We start from the raw sequence: 15,207 nt of genomic DNA on the forward strand, positions 1-15,207 counted from the left end.
TAAAATAAAAATAAAAAAATCGAACTCATCTATTTAAATATAACGGTTTCTTGAATACTGAATGAGTTTACCACCACTATAAGAAAAGGTCTATCTTTTATCCCATATGCTAATGTTGATATTCAACAAGCTTGTGTTTTATGTTCTGTAACACATTAACATACTGTAGTACCATAGCAATGCATTAGCCCTTTAAATATATTGATGGTATTTTACTCACAAAATAAGCTGTGCAGGGAGGGAGATGACAAAGGGAAGCGTCGCATTACATTTAAATCTAGCCTTACTACTCATTTCAAATAGGTTTTTTATAAGCTAAACATTTTTCAAATATAAATCACTGCACAAAATCTAAAAATCTCAGTGCTCCACAGTGTGTTACAGATTTTGAACCTGACCTGCTTTTTCTTGAGCGAAGGCAGAGTCAGGAGCCTACTGTACACTCCTGATTGTTATGTGAGGTATGCAAAGGAACGTAGTGTCAAGAACCAAAAGCAGGGTGGCATGTTATCTATAGGAGCGTGCAATACAACAAAGTCATTACAGGAATGACAATAAGTGCGTGGAATGCATTATACACAGGTGCAAGGCTGTGAAAATTATGGTATGTAAAATGAAGTAAAATCAGCCTAGATACTGTTACAAGGATTTGTTAAAATCTTAGAATTCTGTTGCCAAAAGCAAAAAAGGACTGGCCTCTAGTGAAACTTACAGCTGTTCCCAATTTTTTTTTTTTTTTTTTTTTTTTTTTTTTTTAATTTTAGGAGTTTTTTTTTATTTTTAGACCACTTATTTTATTATTTAAATATCCCCCCAAATTTGTCCAATTATGTTTCTCCTCACCGCAGCAAGGAAAAAAAAAAAAATCACATATCAGATGTTCTGAGGGTGTGTCAGCATTCTCCGATCTCACATACCTAAAGCCAGAACCACTTTTGCACAAAGAAATCCAGAGCAGAGGTGGGTGGGCTACCGATCCCGGAGAACAGATATCAGTCCTGCTATTTGTGTCTGGCCAATAAGATTCACTGTTGAGTGATGGAGAAACAATCCCTACCAGTTTCCCCATCCATTACCCCAGGAGCAGCATAGCCAATGTCACACCTCCTTCGCAATCCCCAGCATAGTTTGGCCTCTGCACAACCAGGACATGAACTGGTCCCATCCAAGTTGGTGACTCATCCTTCGCTCCCAGCTGCAGCGCTTTAAACTGGATAAGACACTCGTGGTCTCCCATTCCTAAAGAATATTGGTCGCTTTTCAGCCTGTACCCAGCTCATGTCCAAACAAGCTCATACTTCTCACACTTAGTGTTAACGTCATCAACTAGTCGTCTTCAGGCACTTGTCTGGCCCTCAGAGCAAGAGATAACTATTCTAACCAGAGCAGCGGGGCACCCATTCTTATTAATACACTCTTCAAGTGACACATTCATGTGTACAGGGTCATTACAGTCTCAGTGGGATCAAAAGATCAGAGCACTGCTATCTACATCAGAAGTGCCAGTCTATAGAATACTTATTAACAGATTTGAAGAAAGAGCTGTACATTTTTAAGTTCACGATTAAAAAAACAGGCCATTTATTATGCTGGAGTACTTCAATATTCAGATTGGTGGAAGGACTACTGTGTCTGGAGATTGACAAGTGCAATTTCAGATAATTTCAGACACTGCAAGGAGGCAAAAGCTATGCCAGTAGCAGGAACGGCAAACAAATAATTAAAGGAGACAAACTTTTCCGCTCATGACCTATTTATTCAGTGTATCTTGAAGGCGGCAATAGCTAAAACTGTGTATTGTCTATTTGACATGGTTTCTATAGTTTTACCTTAGAAATCAAATATTCATATCCCAAGTGTGTGAAAACAAATCAACAATCATAAAACCTCTGGTGTTGTACATGCTCTCAGATACATTCTCAGCCATTTTGGACCACTTTCAGAAGCAAATTTGAACTTGACTTTGTAGGAAAAAAAGAAAAAAAAAATCAGAAATTACTTCATTTACAACTTGTCATTTTACCAGATGGGTCAACCTGATAAATCTCACGAGGCAAGTTACAAAAAGTTTTTGAAATGACACTCAAACCTTTTACATGTATGCCCAATTCACATATTCATTTTATAAAACCTCAGCCGCAAAAATCGTATACAACCTCTGCTTAACTCAATCAGATATTGTAAATACAGGGTTCATACAGTTTCTAATAACCAACTGTAAAAAATTAAGTTTTTGCATCAACAGTTCAACTTTATAATAACAAAAAGTGAGTATAACAAAAATTATACTCACTTTTATAGATAAGCTGTGGACCAGTAATCTTTTTTGTTCAGTAACAGCTGTCAGTTTTGGTATCTATAGGTGAGTGTTTCATTCTAAAAGCAGTACAACAATTCAGTGTTTTAATCAATGTCAGAAGCAATGGTCAAAGAATTTTGTGTCAATCATAGGCACCTAACTTTGTTAAACAGTAGGGAGGCAAACTGAAGGACATTTAAGAAGCTCTAAGAAACCAAGCAAACCTTGCTACTGTGATTGCAAAAATACAAAATTTCAGTAATTGCAAACCTACACAATTGGGCAGATGTTTCAACATAAAATGTACAGTATATACTTACTGAGCAAGCATTAAATGTTCTTTAGAGCATAATTACTCTCCAAGTAAGGCAGTTAAAAACTCTTTGTCAAAAGCACCGTTTTAATATACAAAAAAAGACTTCACTCTGAAGCAAATGCAAAGACATATTTCTTTTTTTGCTAAATAAAACAATTTCAACAGTACAAACTTAGTTGCAGGAAGGACCAGTCAAGAGTTGTTTCTTATTTTATGCCATTAAAATTGTCTTATTGCTCTAAGAAATTGTGTCTTTGTGCTCGCTTCTAAATATGGTCCATTGAGTTAGAGGGCAAAACAATAATGTAACTGCTGCTATTGCAAGTAATTTCTTGCTAGTTTTAAAATATTTATATTTTTTACTTTAACATTCAGACAAGTTTTACACTTGCTTTGGATTGGGTACATCTTTAACCAGGGCTGACAGTGCGCAGAACGGCAGGGAGAGTATAAGCAACAGTTTATACAGTATGTATCTTACGACTCAGGTACATGCCTTTAAAAGTAAGATTAAAACTATTGCTACAGCTCTATAAATCTAATGCCACATTTTTTGTGGTCACATGACGTGTTTAAAATATAATTTATAAACCAATTACAGTATACTGCTGTGTATTACAACCTAAATTACAAACCAAAAGGTCCCTGTGGTAAGGACAGCATAACAAATTACAAACCAAAAGGACAGCATAACAGCCCAGGCTGGTAGAGTCCCAGACACAGCAAGTTTAAAGTGCTTTTGCACATGTTTAATTACAAATAATAAACAAAAAACGGGCAGTGTTATACAAAACAACACCAAACACTTTTAAATACAGTAAATTTAGACCAAGCCGTCTCTTCCACAAAAACACGGCTTCACAACTCCTCTAAACAGCACAACACACACCTTCACCAACATTCACTCTAAAAATGAACACCCGTGATCACTCTTTTTATACACCTGTGGCTGGAGCCTAATTAATCATGTATTCCAGCCACATTCCCACGTGTTTTGACAGGGAGGAATTTAGCCCCTTCCCTGCCAACCCAATATTCCCCATACCAACACATACACATGTGTCCCAGCAGGGCTTTCACCCTGCCACAGTCCAAAAAAGAGCAATGTTTGAGCAATACATTAAGGGTTATAATACTGCAAGTTTGAGGCACTGTGGTCCGAAAGGTTGGCAGCATGTTCTCTTATAGTTTGTGGTGCAAACTATGTAGTAGAAGTGTGATATATGTGCATCAAGTTAGGTCTAGGATTTTCAGATAAAACAGAGTCTAGAAAACAGAAAGAAAGAAAGAAAGAAAGAAAGAAAGAAAGAAAGAAAGAAAGAAAGAAAAGACCAGAAGTAGTTAACTCATTAACTATGAGTTTGATCCAACCGGCCACAATCAGGATCTCATTTTAGGATAATCAATACCTAATCTGAAAAAAGACACACACATACATATAGACACATTCAAACATGATTCTATTTACTTTAAACAAGAAATGCATTGTTATTTCTCAGTGTATCTTTCCAGTGAAATGTACTGGTATAAAAAAACAGGTTTCTACACTTTCGCTTCTGACTACTCACTATCCTTCATCAATGGCACGTTTCAGTGGCTTTAACTAAATTGATTGTCCACAATACTAGATAACTGCACAGAGAACCCTATTTATTGATGTCGATGAACCCAGACCAAAATCACAGTGTATTTCTTACATTAGTGGAATACTCTGTGTTCTGACATGGCCCCAGCCAGTGACAACTTGGCATCAACACAGAAAGAAACAGATTTACCATTGGCACAATTAGAGTTGTGCCATGCCAATGTGGTTTTGTACCTAAAGTAAAATCAATGCCAGTCACAAGATTAAATGGTTGTTCATAACAGACTATTTCGTAAATGGGATGAGGGAGGGAGGCATGTATTCATAACCAACTATAAAAGCACAATCAATACTATTTGGTAGTGTACTACAACATGTAATTTTGTTCATGTATGTCGATACACAACCTCCATCACACTATGCATTATGTAAGTATTACAATTCATCAACATAATAGCTTCACTTAAACTGATCATGGCAGCTTTTTATCCTGTACTATACTCCAACATAGAAATACTATTCAGGATTAATATAGCTCTGATTGTGTAATACCATCTGTGTTACAACACAAATTAGTTTAACACATTTATTATCCATGACAGCACAAGAAACACCATTTGCTAATTGCATGTTGGCACTGTTCTTACCAGCACATTCCATAAGACAGCAATTCAAAACACTCCATACGGCATGCCCCTGCTATTTACAAAGCTTACGCATCATTTGTGAACAGCTGCAAGCACATAATTATGAGTCTGGATACATAGCAATACATTACTGCATATAAAATCAGGGTTGTATCATATGCTTTTTAAAGGGCTTGATGCTGCCAGTGACAACATGATTTAAAGAGCAATGGGCCGACATTTAAGACATGAGTTTCGCAAGGGCACTTTTTGAGAAAAAGTTGTGCCTGCGATTGTAATTTAAAAGCTACGGGGGGGGGGGGGGGGGGGGGTGGGGGGCATTGGGTTGGGACTACCTAGCTCATTTTGTAATCACAAGTGTTATGAATAATTATGCAAATCCACCTACAAGTGTAAAACTCAAACAATAGATTTTCTGCAAATCATAATGTTGTGGACAACTTTGTTTCATGTGTTGGGCTTCACTTAATTCATTTGCAAATAAAATAAAATACTATTTACTCCTATCAAGGGGGAGCTTTGTTTAAATTGACTTTAGTTCCAGTTGTTCAGAGTGGTGAGAGAACTGAAAAAAACCACAAATAGATCCTGTTGCTAAATGTACAAAAAATTAAATAAATACATTTATATACATATATAGAAATGAAAATATAAATACCTGTTTTGACACATTACTTCGAAAATAACTGCAGCTACAACAGAGCATTACTGATGTTTCAGCTAACCTCCCAGGAGAGACTGCTTCTTCGCTTTTATATATGTGGCCATCTCCCAATTGGTAATTACTTGATTAATTTGGGAGATGGCCAAGTTTTAGCTGGATGAGGGATTTTAACCCCATCCAGGCAGTAAAACAAACAACAACAACAAATCGTGTTTTAAGCACTAAGAAATACATTTAAGTCATAATATTACAGAAAAACCAAATATACACAGGGCTACATCCCACTTTGTGGCAGTGCATAAAATACATTTGAATCCTTTTCTGTATCAGATAAGTGGAACTATGTGAACAGCAGGCATTTAAATGTGTGCTGTATGTATTTTACCCTCAAAAGGAGAAGTGAAACTGATATATTATTTCACAATTTGACAATTTGGGGAGGCTTCAGCCCTCCCTTGCCTGCCAGCTTTTCTTTAACTCAAATTTAAAATCACAATATCTCTTTTAATATCATCTATATACCATGGAAATGCTATTTTAACTTTATTCGAGGAGCAGGTGAAAGACAGGTGATGACAAAACTACCCGGACTGGGCTCCAACAAGTGTGCAACATCTTGGAAACTATACTACATGACCACTCAGCCTCCACTATATTAAACGCACGCTAAACCGCTGCTCCACTCTCTGCACTGGCTCCCTATTGCTGCTTGCATCCAATTCAAAACTCTTGTACTCGCCTATTGCTGTCTTGACCTTTCTGCTCCCTCCTACCTCCAGACTACCATTTCTCCCTAGACCTCCTCTTGTCCCCTCCGCTCCTCCACCTCCAGCAGACTAGCTGTATCCCCCCCTTCGCTCCCCCACCTCAGAGCCTTCTCCTTCTCCACCCTTGCCCCTCAATTGTGGAATGACCTATCCACGGATATCAGGACTGCTCAGTCCCTGGCCACCTTCCAGCACCTCCTCACCTGTTCAGACAGCATCTGTTACCATTACAACTCTCAAACATGCTGGACTATATGGCACCCAATTGTACCAGTACTTGCATTAACTTGTACTCGCACTGAGCTGCTCCATACCTTGCCGCATTCAACCACAGCTCCTAACTATAATTACTTACTGCATCTTGTATTTGATTTTACTCTTATAGGTAACCATACTCACGTTTTTGTAATTGCTCTTATTTGAAATCATTCTCATCCACTTATCATACTTACTATGTGTTCTTACTGGGCTTTACTCATATAAGCAAATATTTACTTACACTTTCTCCAGAGAACAACCTTAATAGGCATAACAATATTATATTGCTTGACTTATGGAACACCCTGTTTTCGATGTTTAACTGCACTCTCTCATCTCGTGGTCATCCTACAACAAAGTGAGATTTCAACTGGGGGCTTTATCTCCTTCCTTTCAGTTGTGTTCCTTGTTTGCAGAGAAACCCTTTGAGTGAAGACCCATGAGTGAGACGGCTCTGAGTGAAGACCCACGAGTGAGACGGCTCCGAGTGAAGACCCACGAGTGAGATGGCTACATCTGTGGTCCCTGGGCCTGAAGGGTATATGATCAGAACCCTCATCTGAATGTGATTAAACTGTACATGGACTTCTGAATAAATTCCACAAACTGTCACTGCCGGTCCAAGTGACCTACTTTTTCATGGTACAGATGCCTGTAATGTATTATTCAGATCCTTGGTGAGGAATATGGCATGTTGCCCTTGTGCAGATACTATATATACTACAGCGTTTCACCAGGTGCAGCCTAGCCTATCAGTTTTCCCAACATAACTCCAAGAACAAAACCCATGGGACCCAGTACACATTTATTAATCCAAAGCGGGCCCGTGAGCAAAACAATTATGTTAATCACCTAAATCTCTAAAAAACGGATATGTGAAAAGGATCTGCATACCCACCGAAGTGTCGCCTCCTTCAATCTGAGCAAACTACTGTATCTGCTCTAGACTAGCTGTGCCGAGCTTACAACATCTGTCCTTTCTTAAAGGCACAGGTACTGTAGAAGCAACTACAAACTAAATATCCAAATAAGTAAGCAGCTTCACCTAGTAAAGCTGGGAAGGATTACCACCTTTGGTAAGGTTGTGTGTAAATATTACCTTGGTAACTACTGTAGGTGCTGTAACTTGAATATTTCATGTATGAAGTGGCCTCACAAATTGCACATTTACATACAGCTTACATAATGGACTGCTCTTTAGGCTACTGTATTACACTCTAAAACTTAACCTACTTTACTGTATACTAAAAAAGCCTAGGTTTAAAAACCTTCTATATATATATATATATATATATATATAATATATATAGACACACACACACAGACACACAAGAACCCCGGAGTTTCAAGGAATGGAGGTTGTTCAGTCTGAAACATGCATAACTCAATGATTTTAATAAATGTGTACTGTTATCTACACCCTCAATCTGGCAAATACAAGGATACAGCATAGCAATACAATATTCATACTATTAAGGTTCCAAACTCTTAACAAATAGAAAAAAAGCTACATTTAAGTTACCATTGAAATTGTAACTGTAATAAAAAAAACGAATTTAAAATGGCCAGGAAAACACAGGTTGACGTACTGCTTCTTTTCATTTAAACAAAATGCAGCTTGCTCAGTCATTCAGCCTCCTTTGCCATCGAAAACATATTTTAAAAATTAAAATGTTCCTAATAAAATTACTTGCTATAAAATCTACCTCTGCATCGTTCTGGATACGTTTGCTGGTACTGTAATTTTGACTTCTCCATGACCAGTATGCCACTTATAGAAGCACCTACCTGGTTTGCATTGCACTCATGTTTGAGTGATCAAATACTTCTGGTTGAAAGTGGAGTGTTCGGTTGATCAGTCATTTCATAAGTTTGGTATTTGTAACTCTGTTTTTTTTTTTTACGATAGACAGACAGACAGACAGACAGACATTCTTTTAAAACTAGAAAAGAACAATGTAAATGGAGATTGTACTGCTTTAAGATAATTTCAACAGAACTGTAGTCACAGCAATGACATTTTAGATCAACAATCCTACATATACGCTTTCTAAAGCAGTGCATTCCTAATTTTATAAACATTCCCATACATTTCCACTGTTACCAATCTAGTGTCACATTCCAGCTCATTAGCTACTTCCCTAAACACTGATGAGCTGTAGCAGATACCCACTGTGTAATGCAGCACCACTTTTTCTCCTTTCAGTGAATAGACAGCCAATTTCCTTATTTTCTAATACTTCTGCTCGGTGTGTTGGTGTCAAAGATGACAAAGACCATTTCAGTATTTGTTAATGGTAAGTACGGTACAGCACGCATCAACATATTCTCCACATATCCCTTTGTTTTAAGGAAAAAAATGTGATTTAAAAAAAAAAAAAAAAAAAAAAGATTAACATTCAGCAGTGAAAAATGTGTTTTAAAGCAGTTATTTATATTGGATACATAGCCAGAATAATGTACTCAGATATGAATCCTCCTTTTGCTTTCATTATGTCTTTCATTTTGAGAGTTATAATTAATAATTTATGGATCTGTTTTAGACTCCAAATAAACGGTGCTGTTTACATGCTAGCGAGAGAGCCCTTTAAAAGGTCTTGTTACCGTGCTGTTCGTCTTCACACCAGAGTGAGATTGGGAAGCGTATGTGTGTTTTTTAGTCAAGTACAGCACATTAAAAGCACTGCGAAGCAGTATCTGGTTTGCACACGCTTCTTCCTTGCTTTCTAATCCAAATACTGTAGCCACGTTGACTACTGTAGCCTAATAACATATGGTACATATTCCTATGTATGCAGCATCCACTGAACTGATACTTGTATGTAGTACATTGTACATGAATTAACAGTGGACACATGTAATACTTAAATCCAACTCAAATGATTTATTCTTGAAGCATGAAAAAACACAGCTACTCTATTGTATGAGCTAGATTCCCAAATCTTTTTACTCCAAAATATCTTCAGCGCATTTTTCTGCAAGGAAAAAATAATCATAATTCTAAAACAAATTTAAAAAATAAATAATAACAAGCCTAAGAGACTACTTAGGAACCCTTAAATTGCATGGCCAAGTTTTTATTTTTGGTTTGCTAAATTTTACATTTTTTACATTTGCTTTGATACATTTTTCGAAACACAGTTCCAAAGTGCAAAACTCCTAACACAAAAAGCCAAACAGAGTTGTAAAATCCTGACTGTGAGACACATTTTTATCATGTTTACATACAAAATGCAAAACTCGTGTTTAATTAATCACCTGCTCAAGTCTTTAAGTGCTACTGTCTTTAACCGACTTCAAATGCTAATTGACAATCTGACAAAATACTTAATTATTTGAGCATCTGGCAACAATTAGTGCTCATTGTTACAAATGACCTCATCCATGTGAGAATGCAAGGAAGCTTAATTGACAAATCAGTACATCACTACATAAATTGTGACAAAATGGAGCAATTGGATGAAGTTACTGGACATGGACGTGGTCAACAACAACAACGTGTGGTAGTCCCAAATTAAATGAAATTAGAGCAATAGTGATTGACCACGTCACAAACAGAGGTTTGACAATGCAAGAAGCTTGTCATGTTGTCCAACCAAATTTGAAGAGGTCTACTGTCGGTTCAATTATTAGAACATTTCAGACAGAGAATCAGTAAGTGTACAATGTTGGAATTGTATGTACACTATTACAGAAACAATGTTCGCATTACTGCAGTGCTGGATTGAAAATGCTGTATTTCAGAAGTGAAAGACGGCAGTGGTGGACTTGGCCGTATTCTTACTGCAGAGCATGAGATGGCCATAGTGGCCATAATGACATTCGCTTAAAGGACATCCATAAAAACATAATTGCAGATGTTGAAATGTCTGAAGGGGTTGATGCCATAAGTACAACCACTATTGGATGCATATTGAACTATACGACACAGATTTATTTGGTGCCTTTTCAAAAGAAATGAGGCGAGATTGAAAGCATTGCGATATGAGCATTGCCGTGGCATCAAGGTGGGAATATAACAATGTGTGCAGCCATATCACACACATTGTGTCACGAAATCCTTGTGCTAGGGCCACACAATTCAGCCCATCTGCTGATTTTTTGGATGTTATGCATAATCGCCTCATACATCCAAATGCTGGAGTTACATTTGTCATAGTCTGGGACTTTTATTTTGCACGGTTTACAGGATTTTGATACTGGAGTGAGTAGTTTGGGGTTTTTTGTTAAGAGTTTTGAAACTGGTTTCGAAAAATGTGTCAAGCAATTGTAAATAAAAATTATGGTCGATTTTTTCCTTTCTGACGATTCAGAGTAAATGACTGAGAATCTAGCTCAGGATTTAAAAGCATGTCTCTAATATCAGTAAATCCTCTTAAATAGAGAAGCAAAGCATGTCACTGCACTATTTAGCATCCAAATACTGATATAATATGCTACTCATGGCATGAATTTCTGCACCTTTGGTTTCTGTGTCAGTTGACAGCATTGCTGTGCTACTACTGCACATTCAAATCAAAGAATGAAATCTCTTCAAAACACAAAACTATGGTATGAAAAAAAACGTGTTTGCTGTCTATCAGTATTAAATTACATAAAAACTACAAAAAAGTTGTGTCTGTTGTTGAGCATTGAAGAAAACAGTAAGTATCAGAACAGTTAGAACAAACTTCGTACAAGGTAATAAACCAGTATTGCAGGAAAAAATTAAATTTGAACAATGTCACAGCTGATTTTTTTAAATATTTTTTTCCTAAGAATATACAAAAAATCAATTAAATAACACACAACATGTAAAATCATGGAAACTATAATAAAATGGAGGAATATTTATATAGTAAAACGATATAGGAGACAGACAACATGGTTTTAGGAAGGGTAGTTTAACTATTTTACTAGATTTCTTTCAGGAGGTGAATACTGTAGTCGACAAGGATTGTGCAATTGACATAATCTACTTAGATTTTCAAAACGCATTTGACTAAGTACCACATGAAAGATGATTACATCAGTATGAGTAAATGGTAAAGTATCAGCATGGATTCATAACTGGTTACAAGATAGAAAGCAATTAAAGGCCAGGCATCAAACTGGAGTAACGTAACAAGTGGGGTACCACAGGGACCAATATTGGGACCATTGTTATTCCAAATCTATACAAATGACCTGGATCAAGACATAATCCACAAGCTATGCAAATTTGCAGAAATCACAAAACTGGGAAGGGTAGCCAACTCTCAATCAGCAACTTTAATAATACAAAGAGATTTAGACAAGATCCAAGCTTGGGCTAACACATGTAGATGAAATGTAATGTGAATAAAAGCATTGCACACTGGGAACAAAAACATTAGAGACATGAACAACATAAATAGTAATGAAATAGAGGAAACCATGTACGAAAAAGACTTGGAGGGTAGTAGCGGATGAAACTCTTAAGGCAACAAGACAGTGTGGAGAAGCTATTATAAAAAGGTAAATAGAATGTTAGGTTATATAGCCAAAATAGTTTAATTCAAATCTAGCGAAGTTATACTAAAATTAGATAACTGACTGGTATGACCACACCTAGAATACTGTATACAGTTCTGGTCCCCAGATCATAAGAAAGATATGAAAAGAGACTGAAAGAGCTGAATCTATATAGCCTAGAAAGGAGAGTCAGATGTGACTTAATAGAGGTATTCAAATTGTCGAAGTAACAAAGTAACTGCTGATAATAATTTCACAGGTCACAAAAAACAGAACCAGGGGCCACAGGTGGAAGCTGAAGAAGGGCATATTCAGAACGGAGGGGAGAAGGAGCTTTATCACAGAAAGTGTGCTGAACAACTGGAACAGGCTGCAGGACAGAGTTGCTGAAGCAGAGACTATTGGATCATTTTCAGAAAAAAAAAAAAAAAAAAAAGAACAATATTGTATAACCCTCTCTGTGAGGAAGGGCAGTCTGTCTAGTCACGGATTCCCATAGGTTTCATTTCCCTTACTAAACTGGTTAGCCTTTTTTTGTTTTTTTCCCTTCCAGAGTGCTAAAGGACCACACTGGCACCAAAGTGAGCAAGCATAGGATGGCCGAATGGGCCTTTCTCATTCTTGACTTTATGTTTTAATGTTCATGCAACATTCAACCTAGGTCTCAATAGAATTATGTAAACATAACAGTCCAGGATATGGAGCTAATATGCCTTAGAACTCCAACCTTGGGCATTATCAATTCTTTAGTAGTTTGACCTTTGTTCATTTGATGTACATTTCGTTAATGAACTAAATAACAGCACCTGTAGCAGTGTCACAAGAAAGTATTACTGAAGGAATTCATTTCTAGTACAACTGGTCATAGAAATTGCATATCGGCAATGTTACAACTGTACAAGAGAACTGTAATTAAGCAGTGTAAGAATGTGGCTTTAAAAAAAAATAAATAAAAACAGCTTAAAAGGAAACACAGAAACCAACTGAAAGGAACCACACCCTGCATCCCCGAATCAGCCAGCTTGCTAGCTCTTTATGTACTTCAGAAGCTAAGCAGTTTTTCAGTTACCAGGAAATCCTGTTGAACAACTCTGAGGCACTGCATATTTCAGTAAATCTATTTATACATTTCAAAATTACAACCAAAAAAAAAAGCAAAAAGAAAGGAGAGTTTAAGAGAGCTTTGTTACTTAAAAAAAAAACAAATAAACACCTTACATGCTCAAATGTAGGAGGTACCTCTTTCACTTGTTCTTTCCTTGTGCCCAGTTACAAAGCATTCACAAAAGGCTTCAAGCACGTTGACTAAAATAGGAACTAGGCTTACTGAAGAAGGAAACTGGTCTGCCAATAAAACAAAAAGCGGCAAACTTTAAAGAAAGAGCACACTAGAACAAGTGGCAGGGAGTGCTTTAAGAGAAGATAGCAATAAAGAACCCCCCCCCCCCCCCCCCCCCATATTATACATGCAATATGAGATTCAACTGACGTCTGAAATATACAGATATCGAATATCATCAATGAATGAAAGGCATAAATGTCAATCAGCTTAAAATCCAAAAGCTAGATATGCTGGGCTTATCTGATTTTAACTCAGCATGAGACATGAAACAACTGGGGTTTGATCTAAACCATGGCACTTGATTTTTTTTTTCTTTCTTTATTTTGGTTATTGTGAATGATCCAAAACATACCTCAAAATCAACCATGAAATATTAACAAGAAAGAAGGAGAAAGGTTTTGGAATGGCCGTCGCAGTCCCCAGACTTGAATATTATTGAAAATCTGTGGATAGATCTCAAACATGCAGTGCATGCAAGGAGACCTGAGAATCTTTCTGAGCTGGAAGTTCTGCAAGGAAGAGTTCTGCAAGGACTCTTAGCTGGCTACAGGAAACATTAGTAGTTATATCTGCCAAAGGAGGTGTTACCAAGTACTAAGTGACAGGGTGCCCAAACTTTTGCACAAGCCATGTTCACTTTTGTTTATTATTTTGAATCTGTAATGAATGCAAATAAATAGTAATCCTGTATTAAAATTTGCAGAAAGGTGTCATGTTTAACTTTGTACCATATACAGGCAAGGTCAACTTCTGTTCACTGAAAGATTCATTGTAACATACATTTTTTCCAGGGGTGTCCAAACTTTTGCATTCAACTGTAGTTCAAAGTAACATTATAGTTCAAATGTAAAGCTGTAGTTAAGGCATACCCCTTAAGTTAATATGAAAGTACGAGATGTATTTATTGGACGTACTCATGACTTCAAGGTAATGTTGCATTTTACTCGCACTAAATACATTTTTCGTGTGTAATAGTGTTAAACAAAAAGTGTTTAAAATTACTCAATAACCCAAAACCTTATCGGGAGTGCTGCTTCCTGCTATTGTTCCTCGACAAAAACCCTGGAGAACTTCATTAAACAACAATGCTAAATCCCAGAAAGCACGTAATGGTTTACTCATTGTTTTGTCTACACAAAGTATTATAACAGCTGCATGTTTTTGAAAAGAAAAAGGTTTCAGATGATAGTCTAAAATAATACAATAATATGTGTAATCTTGAAAAGCAGTGTCCTATTGGTGCAACATGAAAATATAGTGAACAAGAATCTTTTTTTTTTTTTTTATTGGACTGTCCTGTTAATTGCTTTGAATGTCAATAGTTGTGAGTGTCTAGGTAAGATTGCCAGAAAAGATGCAGCCAAGGTACAGAAGCCTGCATTTCTAAAAAGCAGTCAAAATCTTACTTATTATAATCTCTCTCATATAATTAGTAAAAAATAGTAGTGAATTACAGAAATGATAAAAAAAGGGAACATGATAACAGTATTATTTGATACAGTGAGAACAGTGATTTATGTTTACTGTTTACTAAATAGGCTACAGGAAGGATGCTTATCAGGAGCAATGTATAAAATACGGGCCCATCTTTCCAATTGTTGCTCCTATGGCTTCCCAGGTGTTTGCCCTCATCTCAGCATCCTTGTAGGAAATATAGGAGGGATCAAACACTTCAGAGTGCTTGACAACTCAATAGACAGGCGTTTCATTCATGATTTTTCCTATCGAGCACATGTTATCACCACTTGGCTGTGATAGGTTAAATTCACCGACGGTAGCGTGCGGCAGATAATTTGATTTGAGCAGCACCGCTCAGCGACACTGCAGTACTATATCACTCTGGTCTGTGCAGAAACG

The 15,207-nt window shown here is 36.8% G+C and overlaps 1 protein-coding gene across 7 annotated transcripts in view; it reads right to left on the bottom strand.

Moving 5' to 3' along the window:
• The window catches only part of LOC121312873 (engulfment and cell motility protein 1), a 186,923-nt gene that overhangs the window by 157,118 nt on the left and 14,598 nt on the right, over nt 1-15,207 (bottom strand). Inside the window, exon 1 of one of the 7 annotated variants that reach the window (XM_041244744.1) lies at nt 13,227-13,333. The exons of the other annotated variants lie outside the window; for them this stretch is intronic. The gene's annotated coding sequence lies outside the window, so the exon portion shown is untranslated. Of the gene's footprint in view, nt 1-13,226; nt 13,334-15,207 lie in introns of those variants that run through there. 7 annotated transcript variants of the gene reach the window in all.

The sequence above is a fragment of the Polyodon spathula genome, chromosome 3, assembly GCF_017654505.1.
Source record: "Polyodon spathula isolate WHYD16114869_AA chromosome 3, ASM1765450v1, whole genome shotgun sequence".
Classification (NCBI taxonomy): Eukaryota; Metazoa; Chordata; class Actinopteri; order Acipenseriformes; family Polyodontidae; genus Polyodon; species Polyodon spathula.